Genomic DNA, 19109 nt, shown 5'->3' on the forward strand with positions numbered 1-19109 from the left:
CGCCAGGAAAGCTGCGATGAAGAAAACTTGCAATCCACCGAAAAACATGCTTTCTACTCGGAAACGACGATTAGCCTCACGGCCACGACAGCTGAAAAATAATTTTCACCCGAAAAAAACCGGGTTTTTTTCGCTTCAACACCGTTTTCACGACGTTTACCGTGGCCGGGCTCTTTATGGTAGGACACTCACAACACTGTCTTCTATCTGAAGATTTTAGATGAAATTGATAATTCTTTAGCCTCACGGCCACGACAGCTGAAAAATAATTTTCACCCGAAAAAAACCGGTTTTTTTCTCGCTTCAACACCGTTTTCACGACGTTTACCGTGGCCGGGCTCTTTATGGTAGGACACTCACAACACTGTCTTCTATCTGAAGATTTTAGATGAAATTGATAATTCTTTGATTACGTTATCAAATAAACGTTAAATATTTGGTAGACTCGGTGATAATACGCACCACGGCAGAACAGTTTGCTTAGATTTGAGCTGTCAAAACATTTTCACCCTTTTTTCGCTACCATTTTCGTGGTCCATCCACAGATTTTGAAAAACTTTTTCGGCACTCATTGTCGCGAAAAAGTGAGTGCCGAAAAAGTTTTTCGCCTCTCGTGGCCGTGAGGCTATTGTACGTATCACCGCAAGATTGTAACTAACTTTTTTTTCACACAATAAGTATTTAGGTTTTCTTTGAGATAATCATAAATCCTCTAATACTACGAGTTTTTTTATCACGAGTGAGTTCACTGACCACAGCGGTTATAATAATACTACTATCAATTGGCAGAAACTAACTTATTTCATTTCAGCACACTCTTCGACGACTCCACTGAAATTGATTTGCAAGTCTTGAAAAACATTGTTATCTTAACTTCTTGCACTCCTCCTTGTTTTTATTTCTGCATATTTTCATATCTATTCATTTCCCCCCCCAATTATTTCAACCCCTTGTTCGACAAACTGCTATACCACCCGTCCCACTGCTCAATAAATTTTTTATCCGATGCACACTCTTCGACGACTCCACTGAAATTGATTTGCAAGTCTTGCACTTGCACACTTTTCGCACAGTGCGCACTTCTCGCACTTCAGGCGCACTTTAAGCTCTGAGCTATTACAGTTGTTTTTAGAATAAGTAAAACAGTAGAGGAGATGGACCAACATGATGTTGTGCAGGGTTGTTCGCTGCATAGTGTTATGTATGAAATACTGCGTAATTATTTAACTGGCTATATTTCTCTTTCTCTCTCTTGCTCGCTATCACTCTCTGCGTCACCAGGCTCGCCGCTGCAACAACCCTGCAGAACATCATGTTGGTCCATCTCTACTGTTTTACTTATTCAAAAAAAAACTGTAATAGCTCAGTGCTTAAAGTGCGCCTAAAGTGCGCACCGTGCGCACTCTGCTTGAAGAGCGCACTGTGCGCGAAGTGCGCACTGTGCGCGAAGTGCGCACTGTGCGCGAAGTGCGCACTGTGCGAGAAGTGCGCACTGTGCGAGAGGTGCGCACTGTGCGAGAGGTGCGCACTGTGCGCACAGCACACCTTGGTTAAAGTGCGCGTGCGCACAGCACACTAAATTTTGGTGCTTTACCCAACACTAACCGTATGACGTCATCATATTTACCGAAACCTGGCTGAACGAGACGATCCCATCCTCGCTTTTTTGCAACGATCGTTATCTCGTTTATCGCTGCTATCGCTCGGACGCAAATAGCACTCGTACTCGTGGCGGCGGGGTACTTGTTGCCTGTTCTTCCCGTCTCCACTCTTCTCTACATCCTGCTGTAACCGAGTCGCTGAAGCTTGTCTGGGTGAAGATGCAAACGCAAAATCGTAACTCTGAATCAGTACTCTTTATTGGATGCATCTATCTACCACCTGGAAGCAGCGCCGATGCAACTATACTGGAGCTGTTGTCTGACGAAATTGCGGCAGTCCAACGCTGCATGAAAACCAATGACGCTATGATGCTTTTTGGAGATTTCAACGTTCCTGTAATCGAGTGGCGCCCTGCGGGCAACTCCTACCAACCCTCGAATACAGTCACCTCCGCTACGCTGTTTTGCGATACTATGACCGAATCCAACTTGCGCCAACTATCAGGGGTCCCAAACTGCCTTCAAAGACAGCTGGATCTGATTTTCGCCTGCGAAGTAGCTGCAGCCGCAGCTTCGCCTGTGACTTCAACGCCAGTCCCAATTCTGCCTCTGGATCGCTATCACCCTGCTCTAGTGACCAACCTTACCTCGAACGTCACTACATCATCGCACCGTACCCCGCCGGAAGTGCACAGCCTGGACTTCAAGAGGGCGGATTATGCCAAGCTTAAAAGAACCATTTTGGAAGCCGATTGGACGTTTCTGGACGCTACACTGCACATCGATGAAGCTGTAACAAAATTCAATGTAATATTAACCTCCGCCTTCCCCTCCTGCTGTCCACGCTCCAAACCCACCCCATCACCACCCTGGTCAAACAGAACGCTGAAAACCATGAAAAAGGATCGCAATCGCACACTACGATTCTACAATCGTACAGGTTCCCCACACCACGGCCGCATATTCAAATATGCTTCTAATGCGTACCGTTTGTACAACCGGGCCCGCTATGATAGATATGTAATTTGACTGCAGTCGCGGTTCACCCGAAATCCCAAGTCCTTCTGGAGTTTCGTCAACGCTCGGCGAAAATCCCGCTCCATCCCTCCAATTGTGTCGCTTGGTACTACCACCGCGGCCGAACCAACAGCCTGTTGTGAACTGTTCGCTAAGCATTTTTCAAGTGTCTTTGCCGGACCGTCTAGTTGTGCACCGATAACTGCACAGGGGGTGCCGACTACGTCGACGGACACCGTAGATAGTGCCAACTTAAATATTGACCTACGCACTGTACTCGATGCAATCAGGAAATTAAAACCATCTTTTGCTCCCGGTCCGGACGGTATTCCCGCCGTTGTGCTAAAAAAGTGTAGCACCGTCATTGCTCCCTTACTGCTTAAACTGTTCAGTTTATCTCTAAATTCGTCATCTTTCCCAGCAGTATGGAGACAGGGCTGGCTTGTTCCCATACCCAAAAAGGGCAATCCGTCAATTGTCTCCAATTATCGTGGCATCTCCCTTCTATGTGCAAGTGCCAAGGTGCTTGAAGGGATTGTTCACTCGTCCTTACTATTCAGTTCCCGGAATTGCATCGTCCCACAACAGCACGGGTTCTGCCCTAAACGCTCAACCCTAACTAACTTACTTTCTTTTTCAACTTTTATTTCCACCAAATTTGAAGCCGGTTTGCAAGTAGATGCAGTATATACTGATTTTAAAGCAGCATTTGACCGCATCCCTCATGCGCGTCTCCTTGATAAGCTGTCCAAGATGGGATTCGGCATATCCATTGTTGGATGGCTGGAGTCTTTTATATGCAATCGTTCATTTCGCGTCAAACTTGGATCTCATCTCTCTCAACCTTTTTCCCCTGCAGCTGGGGTCCCTCAAGGAAGTGTATTAAGCCCTTTACTTTTCGTTTTATATATTAACGATATCAGTGCTGTCCTTCCCCCCGACTATTTCTTGTGTTACGCAGATGACATCAAGATTTTTATGCCAATATCATCTCCCAGCGACTGCATGAGTTTGCAAAGGCATCTCAAGCTTTTCAATGTATGGTGTACAGAGAACAATCTGACCCTCTGTCCAGAAAAATGTAATGTTATATCCTTCTGCCGCTCTCGGTCCCCGATCCTTCATACGTACTACCTAGACAACACTCTAGTCAGCCGGGTTAGTACGATTAAAGACTTGGGTGTGTTACTCGATAGTAGATTAACCTTTTCGGCACACATCGACGCCGTCATCACTTCGGCCCGTAGAGTTTTGGGCCTAATTAAACGTATGGCAAGTGATATCTCCGACCCACTTTGTCTCAAAACTTTATTCTGTTCGCTGGTGCGCTCAATTTTAGAATACTGTGCTGTTCTATGGGCCCCTACTACAAGATCTGGTATCGACAGGTTAGAGGCGATCCAACGATCGTTTACTCGATTCGTATTTCGTAGGGCGGGGAACACCTCCCCTTTGCCACCCTACGAATCTAGATGTCAAATGCTGGGTTTAACAACATTGGAAGCGCGACGCACCTTAGCGCAAATTATGTTCATTGCCTCAACCCTCTCCAACGCGTTTGATGCCCCTCATATCCTTTCTGCTGTGGGTCTCGCTGTCCCTTCCCGCGGTCTACGCCCTCGTCAACCTTTATCCATTCCTACACGCCGTACTCCAGCCGGTTTTAACGATCCTCTTCTGCGCGCTCTGCGTCTTTTTAATACTCATAGCCATCTGTTTGACTACCATATCCCACTATCCTCCTTCAGAGCCTGCCTCCTAGAATCTCTTATATCCTAACCCACCCTATACTCCTATTTGTAACCCTCTCCCCTGCGGAGTTCTAGCATAAGTAAGTTGTTAAGTCTGCTGGCGGACAACTTGAATACTGAAATAAACAAACAAACAAACAAACATTAAAGTATAATTTGCATCTACTTCCTATCCACATTAAAGATACTTGAAAATCATAGACATTTCATCGAAGCATCTAACCATGTTTCGAAAAAGTTGGATTCCTCATCCTGCCCAAGTCATAATTATCGTTATGCAACAGAGATCGATTTCGTTTGGACGAAGAAAATATTTTGTAAAAATAAAACAGCAATTGTAAAGAATGTTGAAATTATGTTTGTGCAAATGCGTATTAAAATTCAGAAAAACAAGTTTGATAAGCTCACATTGCTTGAGTTTTTCAACACAACACAAACTTTAGAAAGGCGCAAGGAACCGTGTGATTCAAACCCGACTATTTGCTTATCGTATGCACAACATATTATTACTCATTCTTGTGCAGCTATCAGCGGAACAGTTATCAACTGACTAAGGCAAAAATAGGGCAAAAGAAAGCCGAAATGCAAATAAGAAGGGTATACCGCGGTGATCGTAACATTCAAATACAATTTCAAACTTAAATTATTCCAAATTTCCAAAAGCAGGATTTTATTGTTACTTTGTTTTTTTTCGAAACAAAATTATACAGATCAAATATGTACATATGCTCTTCTTCCATGAACGATTGTGGGGGAAGAACTACAACTACTTCATGCTTAATACAAGATAAACACTGTTTAATAATATAAAAAAAACTGTTTAGAATGGAAAACAGTGTGCAATATTGCAAAAATATAATTTATAGCTTCATAATTTCTTTTAGTTTCACAATTTATTTCTTTGAATCTTGTATAATAGTGTCTTGCAGGTTTGACTATTTAAAGGTTGGGTTTTACATTTTTAATATACAAATCACGTCAAAAAAAGTCAAAAACGGTCTGCCTACCTTTTACGATGCATCATAACGGCGTTTCATACACTGGCGACGAGAATTTATGCGGTGCGTTCGCTGATCATTTTGCTTCGCTCTACACGTTCAACGATACATCTCTATCTGAAGTCGCTAGTGCCATCGAGCATCTTCACGATTCTGTTGATATTCCTTTGCCAAATTTCACTGAAGCTGATGTCAACGCGGCTGTAAATGAGTTGAAGCCGTCCTTTGCCGCTGGGCCTGACTACATACCCAGCGCAGTCATAATTCACTGTAGAGGGGCTCTCGTTCCAGTGTTAACAACATTGTTTAACAAATCTCTGCAGTTAGGAAGCTTCCCACTCATCTGGAAATCATCGTGGATGTTCCCTGTGTAATTACCGGGGCATCTCTATGCTCTGCGCAATCAGTAAACTGTTCGAACTGCTAGTCAGTAAACGTTTGCTCCATGGGTTTCGTCAGATCATCCCCCCGGATCAACATGGATTTATCCCAAACCAATCGTTGAAAACTAATCTAGTCAGCTTCTTAATTATTTGCTTCTCCTGTCTTGGCAAAAGCACTAGCTGTGCACTAGAGTGCGTTTACATAGATTTTCATGCGGCATTCGATAAAGTAGACCATAGATTGTTACTGGCTAAATTTTCCAAGTATGGTGTGAATAGAGATCTCGTTCTCTGGTTGGCTAGCTTCCTATCAAATAGATCAATTAAGGTAAATATACAGTCTGACAAGAAAGTATTCGTACAGTCATCATTTTCAACTTTAAGCATAGTTATCTCAGCGACTACGTGACCTAGGACAACCGTTTGAACGACATATCGTAGTCGTATCGACTCTATCCAATGAGTACTTAACATTTCAAAAAAGTTACTTGTAGGTCACTTTGTTCTAACGAAACCCCAAAAAAGGCTCAAAATCGATGACAACAAAGTATCCATACACCCGACATTCTTGACCAAAAACACCGGTTCTAGTAGTCAAAATATCAACCTAGCCATTATTTCAAGTTATTAAGGATCTAAAAGTATGGTGGTAACAATCTTATATCATCATTTAACGTGAAATGGCCGGTTAAACTAGGCAAACAGCTGCAACCGATAAAGAACTATCTTTTTTATGTGATGTGAAGGGAACCTAACTTGGCAAGTTGATGAACCCTGTGGCAAATATCATGTCAAGTCTCAGGAGCTTATAATTTGTCGAATTAACCAGGGTATAACTAGACTAAACCCTGCAAACAGACATCTTTCGTGGTTACTCAATCGCTATGAGGGGGGTTTGATAAGCTCACATTGCTTGAATTTTTCAACACATTACAAACTTTAGAGACGCAAGGAACTATGTGAAAAACTAACTGTATTATGTGTGATTCAAACCTGACCGTTCGCTTATCATATTCACATCATATTATTGTTTATTTTTATGTAGCTATTAGCGGAACAGTTATCAACTGACTAAGGCGATAATAGGGCAAAAGAAAGCCGACATGCAACTAAGAAGGGTGTTCGACGGCGATCAAAACATTCAAATACAAATTCTAACTTAAAAAAGTCTTGTAGATTTTTGCAATAATGAAGCTCAGGATGGAGGAACTTCGCACACAACATGTGACACGACATCCGCTAGTGGGACACCCTCCAAAGAGAGTTTCTGTAACCGAAAGACGGTGTATTATAAATCGGTGGTCAGCCGTTCGTAATACCGGAGGGTGCCAGACACGAGATTCGGATCCCACACCTGTGGCGTGGTGTTTCCTCGTGCTACCGCTGCGCCATGGGCACCCGCCACTCCCCCTTCTACTATGTCGTATTATAAATTCAAACATGGAAAAATTCATCTAAATATATCTTTTACATATTTGGGCTATTTTTATTTATAGAGTTTTGTGTACACTAAAAACTCGACCAATACTGAACCGCCGCTTCTGAAACTTTCCACACATTAAGTTTGTGTAACCGTCCGATCAATAACCGGGTACCCGGGTACCCATTTCAGTTTCCATGGGAGAATTTTTCTTCCGAATCGTTTTACGCCACTTTAGATCCCCAGAAATGAAGGCTTTTTGCACTAAATTTGCAACACCGTGCATAGTACTTAATAACTCAAAAATAGTTATAAGTGATTAAACAAAACTTCCTCCATACAATAACCGGGTACCTAGGTACCCATCACATCACTTAGGTATGAATGCTAGGTTTATGGACAATAATATACCGTTTATCCAGGAATGCCTGTAATTTGTCTTCTGAATACATCAAATATAATACATTGTATTGTCTTTCAGGACTTTTAGCAATTTTAATTATAAACAATGCAGAAGTAGATAGAATATAGTTTTTATACTATAAAACATTTTATTCCACATATACGTATTCGCAAATAAAATTGTGCACTGCTCACATGTACTGCTTTATTGATTTGTTGTTTTCATAATATAATATAATATGTAAGATGCAAATCAAGTGACTTTGAGTAGATCTTTTGTAGTATATCTACCAAGCATACTGTCCATGGTGTCCACTCCAGCTTTTGACCAGTTATTCAATTATTTCTATTTTTTTCTATTCTCCATCACCAATTTTCGCTTCCAGATGCATTGAGGATAGCATGATCACGGTTTTTTCTTTTTTGGCATGTAGCTGCACATGGTTAATTTTTCATTGAAGCCGAACAAAGTAGATAATTCTTCACGTTGTTTCAAACCTATCATGGAAGGTGGTATAAATGGCTTATTTTTTCCAAAGTACCAACAATGGTTAGGGTCCAGGACAGTAAACATTTAGCTAATGGCAACGAAGTGAAAAAAAATCCATTGTTACGTTTCTGACCCTTTATAAGAAGCGACTAAATCCTTAACAATTCTCTCACCAACGTTCTTTCCACGGCCAGCATTCGATTTCCCAGTGTAAATCTAGCCATTGAGAGGATACGAATTCACAGCGTCACAAATCCACCAGACTTTAATCCCATATTTGGCTGGTTAGTAAAGTATGTATTGTGTAAACCTGGTTCGTCCACGTATATGGCGTATCGGAGCAGCTTTGTCATCTTCAATGCGCTGGGCATGAGTATTCGCATCATCGAATCGGGCAAAACGCATTATGATACTAAACTGGTTGATGAATATTACTGCACGATATAGTGGATATGATTACGGCTTACACATATCTCCTGCACTATCGGTATTAGAGTAGTTGGCGCCAGATAGACGAATAGCCAGGAAAGCATACATTTCTTCCAAATCAATTGCTTTCCACTTCAATGGTTTCTTCCCGCATTCTTTTGGTTATACGCATCATAGGATGACCTAAAAAACGAGTTTAACAGCACATCTACGATGTCTTGCTCAATGTCGATGTACAAATTGACTGGTAATTTCACGCTAAATAGACCAATTGCTTGAAAAAATCTTTCGAATGAAAGTGTGTGCACCAGCAGTATTGCCCATTCCAGCGTGCCTGCTTAGACATTTTTTAATTAGCTTTAAATTGTTGGCTATATTTGCGTGTTTGTTTCCTCGATTTTATTCCAAAGTTTTATTTTTTTACAAATTTACTTCACGAACGTCAATATCTACTCGATAAATATATCCGCGGTTAGTCAGTATTTGTGAATCAAATTCTTATTTGGCAAGTCAGACTCACCTCGGGCCCGGCCGGGGTACAATCTAATGTGCCCAGAAAAGGCACCTATACATCGACAATTTCACATGGACGCATTTAACACATGCACGAGATAACTAATGTGTACATATACGATTGGCTAGTGCACTGGCAGAAGTGCCCATCCGTAAACAAAACTGATCGACTTTCCAACTGGATTTTGACTCTTGCTAATAAGAAAACTAGCGCTTCTTCACCATTCGTAATGAGGATGGTATTATGAGACTGTGGTTAAGAGAACTGTTCTTATTTGATTAAAGATGCTCGTTTGTAGCAGCGGTGCACCAGCAGAATTAAGTATCCAGCGCAACGTTGTAAAGCGTTAAGTAGATTTTGAACGCAACTGTTGCGGGTGAAAATTACAATACCATAACTAAAAAAATAATTTTGTGATTCTTTTTATAAATTCATGACTGTGCAGTGCACAGGTAACTCAGGAAAACTTTTCACAGATGCTACCTTCTTCCATGTTGTATTATAAATACAAACATGGAAAAACTCAACATAATATGTATAACCTATTTAAATAACGAGAGAAAAAGCTTTTAGAAGCGGGAGGAGTTTTCTTAAAAGTTTTTTTTAAATAAACGTAAAGTATATTACCCCGGTGGCAAAATCAGCATGCTTTCTCGTTCTGTTGGTATCAATTGTCAATTGGACAGAACGAGAAAGCATGCTGATTTTGCCACTAGGGTAGCTATAATATTCATAAGCATGAGTCAATGAGAGTTTGAAAGAAAATATGCAGATAAAACAACCATTACATGCAAAGACTTTCTATATAAAAATGCAATCAATGTTGGTATTGTAATAGGAAATTTATCTATATATTTGTGGCAAAAGATTTTCACAAAAAGAAATGTGTTGCAAACGCAACAGAGTGTCTTTCTGCCGGCAGGAGAGGATAACACACGTTTTTCTTGAACACTTATTTTTTATTTCGAAGCGTTAAAAACTTCAATGTCCTTTCTTCTCTGCTGCCCGAAATGAAAGACCAGTTTGTCGTCTGCAGTGCATTCCTTTATCGGCTCAAGGATGCGTCACGCAACAACCTCGGCCCTTGACCTTTGGCCGAGTTACGGGGATCGGCCGCACTATGGGGAACTTGTATGGAACAAGCGGACATTTCTAGATTTAACGAGTATCGCTGGACATTTCGCGGTGTTTTGTTATTGTAGGCACGTGTCTTACTCAAAGCCATCATTGTAACCATTCTACAAGCTTTTAGCTTGTGTAAATAATTAATTATTCGATTTTTATCATACTTGAACGCCCGAAGGTATGCAATGTACAGTATACATAGTTTTGTAACAAAAAAAATCTGTGATGTTTTAAACGTATAATCACCTGCAATTTTTAAAACTCTTCATAAAAACAAATTACAAATGTGTATTACAAAACATAAAAATCACATTTATTAAATGAGTTCAATTTCCTTCGTCATTTAAGCTTACTTCAATATGATCTACTTGATTTAATACATGGTCAATATCTTCATTTTCTTTGTCCGTTATGGTAAAAAAGTCTGTGACGATGGCTGGAAAGCAAAGCTTTTTCTTGTTATGTTGTCTATAGCCTAAAGAAATCGAACTTAGAATTGGATCACTACTGTGTATAGCCCGCATAAACGTGTCTTCTAAATTATTCTCCCTGGACGATTTTCTTGCATGTGCTGCCCTATCTTGCCTGAAACATTTATGACGCGCATCTAATGCTTCTTCTCCTAAACACCCAAGTGGAATAGGGGTCTGCATTATAATATCCCGGGCATGTGCCAACACTTTATGTACTGTGGCCGGTATTTTAAACCAACTATATAGAGATAAAAATTTACGATAAGTATCTTTGCAATACGAGTCAAATGTGTCAGTATTTATAACTTTCTGGCAGCTTTTGGTTATCAATATATTCCTAAACCTTTCTATCACATCTTTATCGACATTAAGAGCAGTACTAGCAACTTCAGGGTCAAAAAATATTCGACGACAAACATTCCCTGAGGTGCTTGTTCCTGAAGATCCTGGTCGAGGTTGGTCAACTCTCACACCGAATGCATCGTAGAGGTTTTGTGGAATTATTTTTTTCTGCGCTTCATATTCTGCGGCGTACTCATGAGTAACCCTCCATTTTTTAAATGTGATTCTATAGGAAATATTTAACAAACACTGAAGAAACCGCAACCAGCAATGTAGTGGGGATATACCATGCAATAATGCGGAAGGTTGTGGGGTAAATCCTGTTTCAAGCAAAGTTAGATCACTCATCTGAACAGGAGTTGCACCACAAATAGGACAACACATGCTTGGTTGTTCCGTGATCACTGATAAAATTTTTCCATCTATCATACTCAAAATGAAGCTAAAGTTAATTGAAACAATTTTACCGCTCGTGAGCAACACTGTTTTTGTCTCTAATGCGTTGATTTCTTGCTCTATATTGTACTTCCTTTTCTGGATTAACTCTTTACTTTGCTTTTAACTTGAATTCCATTGAAATGGGCCTACAAAAACGATTGCTTTGCGTAGCATCGTTAAACCAAACAGTATTCTTGCTATTATTATTTTCGATGATATAGAGATGTAGCGGAGAAAGTGCTGTTATAAAAGCTACACTATCATCGGCGCCAGTTTGGAATCGTTGATGGTATTGCGAATGACCAGAAGAGCCATCCATTCCCCAAATACACAACAACATCAAATTAGCAGTTGAAAGATTATGTGTCTGCATATATGTTTCTAGTATTTCATCCTTCATCATATCAGCGATTGCACAGTGACTCTAACCCTGTTTTCTGTAACATCGATGGATGATGGAGTGCATAGCTTTTTGGCCTTTTGTAATTCTGTATAAGTAGGAAAACGTGACGGGTCTGCTTTGTGGTTTCCTTCGTACTGAGCTTTTGATAGATTATAATCTATCAAAAATCCAAAAGCTTCTTCTCCAGTCATAAGCATCTTTGAACTTTCCCTTGAGTAAAACGATTCACTAAGTAGTCTTCCTAACACATTAACTACCTGATAATTGCTTTCTTTTTTTGCCATTTTCCTTACCAATTCAATCACTTCTTCTAAACTGTAATTATCATCCAACAATTGTTCCATTTCGCTTATTCGGCGGCGCTTCTGACGATCGCAAACTTCCTTCAAGGATTTCCGCATCCTACGTGACAATGGCTCAACATTTTCAACGTTATCATCATAATTTTCAATGTTTCCACTATTGTTGTTATCTTTGAAAAAATCCGTTAAGTTTAGCTCAGAGTTCATCCATACTACAGTAGTACGATCGAACTTGGCTGTAGAGTGATGAGCTTTTGTGTAAGCTGTTTTTGCTTTAACTAGAATCGACCGGATGCCAGTAATTAATGCTGATTGATTTAGTCTGCAGGTTGCATCTGGGATTGCTTCAGTTTTTTGCAAAACAAAATTCATTGCAAGTTTAACATTGTCGTTGACTGATCGATCAAACCCGAACAGATCGACAATTTCTTTAATCTTGATCACTACCATGGTTACTTTCCGCCAGAAGAATTATAAACACACTGATAAAAACAAAACGATTACACGCAGCTTGACAGCTATGATAACCGACTGATAAGCGTGTTTACATAGTAGAATAAAGAACTTGACTGTTTAGATCATGTTTGTTTTCAAATCGTTTTCATGGTTTTTTCATAGAGACCAGGAACGATTAGCAGAGTGTTTTTTTCGAAATTACGGTTGGGGTTGATCCGGGTCCATGCCGGCGGTGAAACTTTGCTAAATACTTTAAAATTAGTTAAACTATGTTTCTAAACACTAATTAGACCAGAACACATCGAAACTTTTTTTTGCTGCATTCCCAAAGTTGAAAAAGCGTATTTTTTCCATAATGCCACACAGTTTTACTTGGTAAAAGTGAGTAAGACATGGTAAATGTGCATATTAAATATTTCTTTATGAAAGCTTAACATATTACCTTTCCAACGATGTATAAAACATCATGGTCATAGTTTAAATACTTGTAAAACGATTGCCATCAAGCAATCAATAAAAGTTCGCTAGCGCGGACCATTTTTTAGCACTTTTTTTACTTTGACAGATTATATCTCGAAATCTGCTAGTCCTAAAAGGCTAAAAATTTGGATTGGTCTTAGTTAACTTGTCTACTGCAAGGAAATGTAACTGAATTTATCATACTCTCCATCGCCTAATGTCCGCCTTTTCCCCATAGTGGGCCGTTGCTATATTCCCGATCAACTGCGATCGCCGCTGTCCGCCCTCACTCACACGCCTAGGCGCCCTGTTTATGTCATCATTTGAACTTTTTTAATCGGACCGTTGACGCAGCAAAATGATAAAACGAATTGCAAATAATTTCTCCCAAAACATAAAGTAAATAAGTGACCGTATTGATATTAAACATACTGCTGAAGTTTACGAGTTCATTAGATAAACTGGATTAATCAAAATGGTCGCAGAAAAATTCGGTTTTTAACTTGCGCAACCGTGCAGTTTAGATCTAGACGCTTTCGAAAGCGTGTATGGGTTGTTGTTACGCAGGGCAAGAAGTGCAAATGTTAATTTTAACTGAAAACATTTAAATCCGAGTGTGTGCATCGAATTCTAATTTTGTTAAACGGTAAGAATAATAAAATTAAAATTTCGTCCTATTCATTCGCAACTATTGAAAAGTGAGAATGTTGAAATGAAATAAGTTAGCTTCTGCCAATAAAAGTGCATTATTATAAGTGCTGTGGTCAGCGAACTCACGTTCGCTGTAATAGGAAACTCGTTATCGCAACGAAATCCTAAATACTTCTAGTATGCCAATAAATTTGGATCTAATCTTGCGGTGCTACATTCAATAACTGTTTCCCAATAGAAAGAATGTTTTTCGATGGATTGCTAGTTTCCTTCATCGCAGCTTTCCTAGCGTTTGAAAATGGTGGGTTACTCGTGAGAGGTGCTCGGTAAAAATCCCAAATAAAGCCCCCCCTGCCGAAATCGCTGTCGTGGCTACAGCATTTGTGAGCGGATGTACCTAAAACGTATGCAATGGGTGAAACAAATGCCGTTGTGTGAACCGTTTGAATTGAATGTCTCGTTAAATTAAAGATTATGGTTATACAGGACACGATGGACAACATGAACTCCCTGATGGATTATTTGCATAAGGTTATGGAAATTCGGTTACGCAATCAATGCGATATGAGGAGGGCACGAGGGCCCACCTTATTTCACAAATTCATAGCAAACTCCCTTTTTTTTTGGTAGACCTAGCGCAGTCCGCTCGCTGCGGGCGCGCCGCCATTTCAAACACATGTTTTCAGTCGATCTCTTTGGTTTATGCTGTCCATCTTGCCTAGTTTAACCGATTACTTCAAACCAGTGATGAGCGGGTCGACCTGAAACTATCGGGTCGGAGCCATCCGTAAGCGACCAGGAGCGGTTCCACTATGGGGAAAAGGCGGACATTAGGCGATGGAGAGTATGATAAATTCAGTTACATTTCCTTGCAGTAGACAAGTTAACTAAGACCAATCCAAATTTTTAGCCTTTTAGGACTAGCAGATTTCGAGATATAATCTGTCAAAGTAAAAAAAGTGATGAAAAATGGTCCGCGCTAGCGAACTTTTATTGATTGCTTGATGGCAATCGTTTTACAAGTATTTAAACTATGACCATGATGTTTTATACATCGTTGGAAAGGTAATATGTTAAGCTTTCATAAAGAAATATTTAATATGCACATTTACCATGTCTTACTCACTTTTACCAAGTAAAACTGTGTGGCATTATGGAAAAAATACGCTTTTTCAACTTTGGGAATGCAGCAAAAAAAAGTTTCGATGTGTTCTGGTCTAATTAGTGTTTAGAAACATAGTTTAACTAATTTTAAAGTATTTAGCAAAGTTTCACCGCCGGCATGGACCCGGATCAACCCCAACCGTAATTTCGAAAAAAACACTCTGCTAATCGTTCCTGGTCTCTATGAAAAAACCATGAAAACGATTTGAAAACAAACATGATCTAAACAGTCAAGTTCTTTATTCTACTATGTAAACACGCTTATCAGTCGGTTATCATAGCTGTCAAGCTGCGTGTAATCGTTTTGTTTTTATCAGTGTGTTTATAATTCTTCTGGCGGAAAGTAACCATGGTAGTGATCAAGATTAAAGAAATTGTCGATCTGTTCGGGTTTGATCGATCAGTCAACGACAATGTTAAACTTGCAATGAATTTTGTTTTGCAAAAAACTGAAGCAATCCCAGATGCAACCTGCAGACTAAATCAATCAGCATTAATTACTGGCATCCGGTCGATTCTAGTTAAAGCAAAAACAGCTTACACAAAAGCTCATCACTCTACAGCCAAGTTCGATCGTACTACTGTAGTATGGATGAACTCTGAGCTAAACTTAACGGATTTTTTCAAAGATAACAACAATAGTGGAAACATTGAAAATTATGATGATAACGTTGAAAATGTTGAGCCATTGTCACGTAGGATGCGGAAATCCTTGAAGGAAGTTTGCGATCGTCAGAAGCGCCGCCGAATAAGCGAAATGGAACAATTGTTGGATGATAATTACAGTTTAGAAGAAGTGATTGAATTGGTAAGGAAAATGGCAAAAAAAGAAAGCAATTATCAGGTAGTTAATGTGTTAGGAAGACTACTTAGTGAATCGTTTTACTCAAGGGAAAGTTCAAAGATGCTTATGACTGGAGAAGAAGCTTTTGGATTTTTGATAGATTATAATCTATCAAAAGCTCAGTACGAAGGAAACCACAAAGCAGACCCGTCACGTTTTCCTACTTACTTTACTTACTTATGTGGCGCTACAACCGCTGAGCGGTCTTGGCCTGACGAAGCTCCATCCGAAACCGCTCACGGTCGCTCGCCACGCTGGTCCAATTCCGTATCCCGGCTTTATTGGCGGCTTCGTCTACGCCATCCTTCCATCTCAATTTAGGCCTACCACGCCTCCTCTGTCCTTGGGGACAGCCTAAAAGGACTTTACGGGCTGGGTCGTCCGGTGCCATTCTCATGACATGACCAGCCCACCGGAGCCTGGCGAGTCTAATTCGCTGTACGACAGTAAGGTCACCGTACAGCTCGTAGAGCTCGTCGTTATAGCGGCTCCTCCATTGTCCCTCCTCACATACGGGGCCAAAAATCCTCCTGAGCATCTTCCTCTCGAACACGGCTAAGAGGGTTTCGTCAGATTTGGACAGAGTCCATGTCTCGGAGGCGTATGTGAGCACTGGTACTATGTATGTTCGGTATAGTCCCAGCTTCGACTGTCTTGACAGGTATCGTGAGTGGAAGAGATTTCTCAGACTGTAATATGACCGGTTGGCTGCCAGCACCCTAGCGCGAATTTCATCTTCAATGTTGTTGTCGGTGCTGACCTTTGACCCAAGATAGGTGAAATTTTGGACGACTTCAAAAGTGCGTTCACCTACTTGTACGTCACCCCCGCGTAGGCTTTCGGCAATTGTTGGCAGGGCCGCTGATGGTGCCACCATCATCTTGGTTTTCCCCTCGTTTATCTGCAGCCCGAGGTTATTCGCCGCTTGCTCGATCCTTTGGTATGCTTCTGCTACATAGGAGAGCCTTCTACCAATAATATCAATATCATCAGCGTAAGCCAGGATCTGGATTGACTTATAGAAGATGGTCCCCGAAGTTTCCACCTCCGAGTCTCGGATGGCCCTCTCTAGCGCTAGGTTGAAGAGTATGCAGGCAAGCCCATCCCCTTGGCGCAGTCCCTTGGTGGTAGCAAAGGGACTTGAGAGTTTTCCATCCACCTTCACCTGACAAGTGACGTTGGTCATGGTCATTCTTACAAGTCTGATTAATTTAGCCGGGATTCCAAATGAGCTCATGGCTTGATACAGTTTTACCCTGGCTATGCTATCATATGCGGCTTTAAAGTCAATGAAGAGATGGAAAGTGTTTTGTTGGTACTCTGCCATCTTCTCCAAGACTTGCCGCATGGTGAAGATCTGATCAGTGGTTGATCTCCCTCTTCGGAATCCCCTCTGATAGTTTCCTACTATCTCTTCAGCGTATGGGTCAAGTCGTTCTTGAAGAACGAGGGAGAATATTTTGTAGGCGGTATTCAACACCGTAATACCCCTGTAGTTACTGCAGTCTAACTTATCTCCCTTTTTGTATATGGGGTAGATGATACCAAGATTCCAATCACAAGGCATCGATTCGCTATCCCATATCTCAGATATCAGTCGATGAATTTCGTTCTCTAGATTTGCGCCTCCGTTTTTGATCAGTTCGGCTGTTATTCCGTCCGTGCCAGGCGACTTGTTGTTCTTGAGGCGACGGATAGCCTTTCGTGTTTCTTCAATGCTAGGTGGCTGAAGCATGTTTCACGTTTTCCTACTTATACAGAATTACAAAAGGCCAAAAAGCTATGCACTCCATCATCCATCGATGTTACAGAAAACAGGGTTAGAGTCACTGTGCAATCGCTGATATGATGAAGGATGAAATACTAGAAACATATATGCAGACACATAATCTTTCAACTGCTAATTTGATGTTGTTGTGTATTTGGGGAATGGATGGCTCTTCTGGTCATTCGCAATACCATCAACGATTCCAAACTGGCGCCGATGATAGTGTAGCTTTTATAACAGCACTTTCTCCGCTACATCTCTATATCATCGAAAATAATAATAGCAAGAATACTGTTTGGTTTAACGATGCTACGCAAAGCAATCGTTTTTGTAGGCCCATTTCAATGGAATTCAAGTTAAAAGCAAAGTAAAGAGTTAATCCAGAAAAGGAAGTACAATATAGAGCAAGAAATCAACGCATTAGAGACAAAAACAGTGTTGCTCACGAGCGGTAAAATTGTTTCAATTAACTTTAGCTTCATTTTGAGTATGATAGATGGAAAAATTTTATCAGTGATCACGGAACAACCAAGCATGTGTTGTCCTATTTGTGGTGCAACTCCTGTTCAGATGAGTGATCTAACTTTGCTTGAAACAGGATTTACCCCACAACCTTCCGCATTATTGCATGGTATATCCCCACTACATTGCTACATTGGTTGCGGTTTCTTCAGTGTTTGTTAAATATTTCCTATAGAATCACATTTAAAAAATGGAGGGTTACTCATGAGTACGCCGCAGAATATGAAGCGCAGAAAAAAATAATTCCACAAAACCTCTACGATGCATTCGGTGTGAGAGTTGACCAACCTCGACCAGGATCTTCAGGAACAAGCACCTCAGGGAATGTTTGTCGTCGAATATTTTTTGACCCTGAAGTTGCTAGTACTGCTCTTAATGTCGATAAAGATGTGATAGAAAGGTTTAGGAATATATTGATAACCAAAAGCTGCCAGAAAGTTATAAATACTGACACATTTGACTCGTATTGCAAAGATACTTATCGTAAATTTTTATCTCTATATAGTTGGTTTAAAATACCGGCCACAGTACATAAAGTGTTGGCACATGCCCGGGATATTATAATGCAGACCCCTATTCCACTTGGGTGTTTAGGAGAAGAAGCATTAGAAGCGCGTCATAAATGTTTCAGGCAAGATAGGGCAGCACATGCAAGAAAATCGTCCAGGGAGAATAATTTAGAAGACACGTTTATGCGGGCTATACACAGTAGTGATCCAATTCTAAGTTCGATTTCTTTAGGCTATAGACAACATAACAAGAAAAAGCTTTGCTTTCCAGCCATCGTCACAGACTTTTTTACCATAACGGACAAAGAAAATGAAGATATTGACCATGTATTAAATCAAGTAGATCATATTGAAGTAAGCTTAAATGACGAAGGAAATTGAACTCATTTAATAAATGTGATTTTTATGTTTTGTAATACACATTTGTAATTTGTTTTTATGAAGAGTTTTTAAAATTGCAGGTGATTATACGTTTAAAACATCACAGATTTTTTTGTTACAAAACTATGTGTACTGTACATTGCATACCTTCGGGCGTTCAAGTATGATAAAAATCGAATAATTAATTATTTACACAAGCTAAAAGCTTGTAAAATGGTTACAATGATGGCTTTGAGTAAGACACGTGCCTACAATAACAAAACACCG

The sequence above is a fragment of the Anopheles coustani genome, chromosome 2 (genome assembly GCF_943734705.1).
Source record: "Anopheles coustani chromosome 2, idAnoCousDA_361_x.2, whole genome shotgun sequence".
Classification (NCBI taxonomy): domain Eukaryota; kingdom Metazoa; phylum Arthropoda; class Insecta; order Diptera; family Culicidae; genus Anopheles; species Anopheles coustani.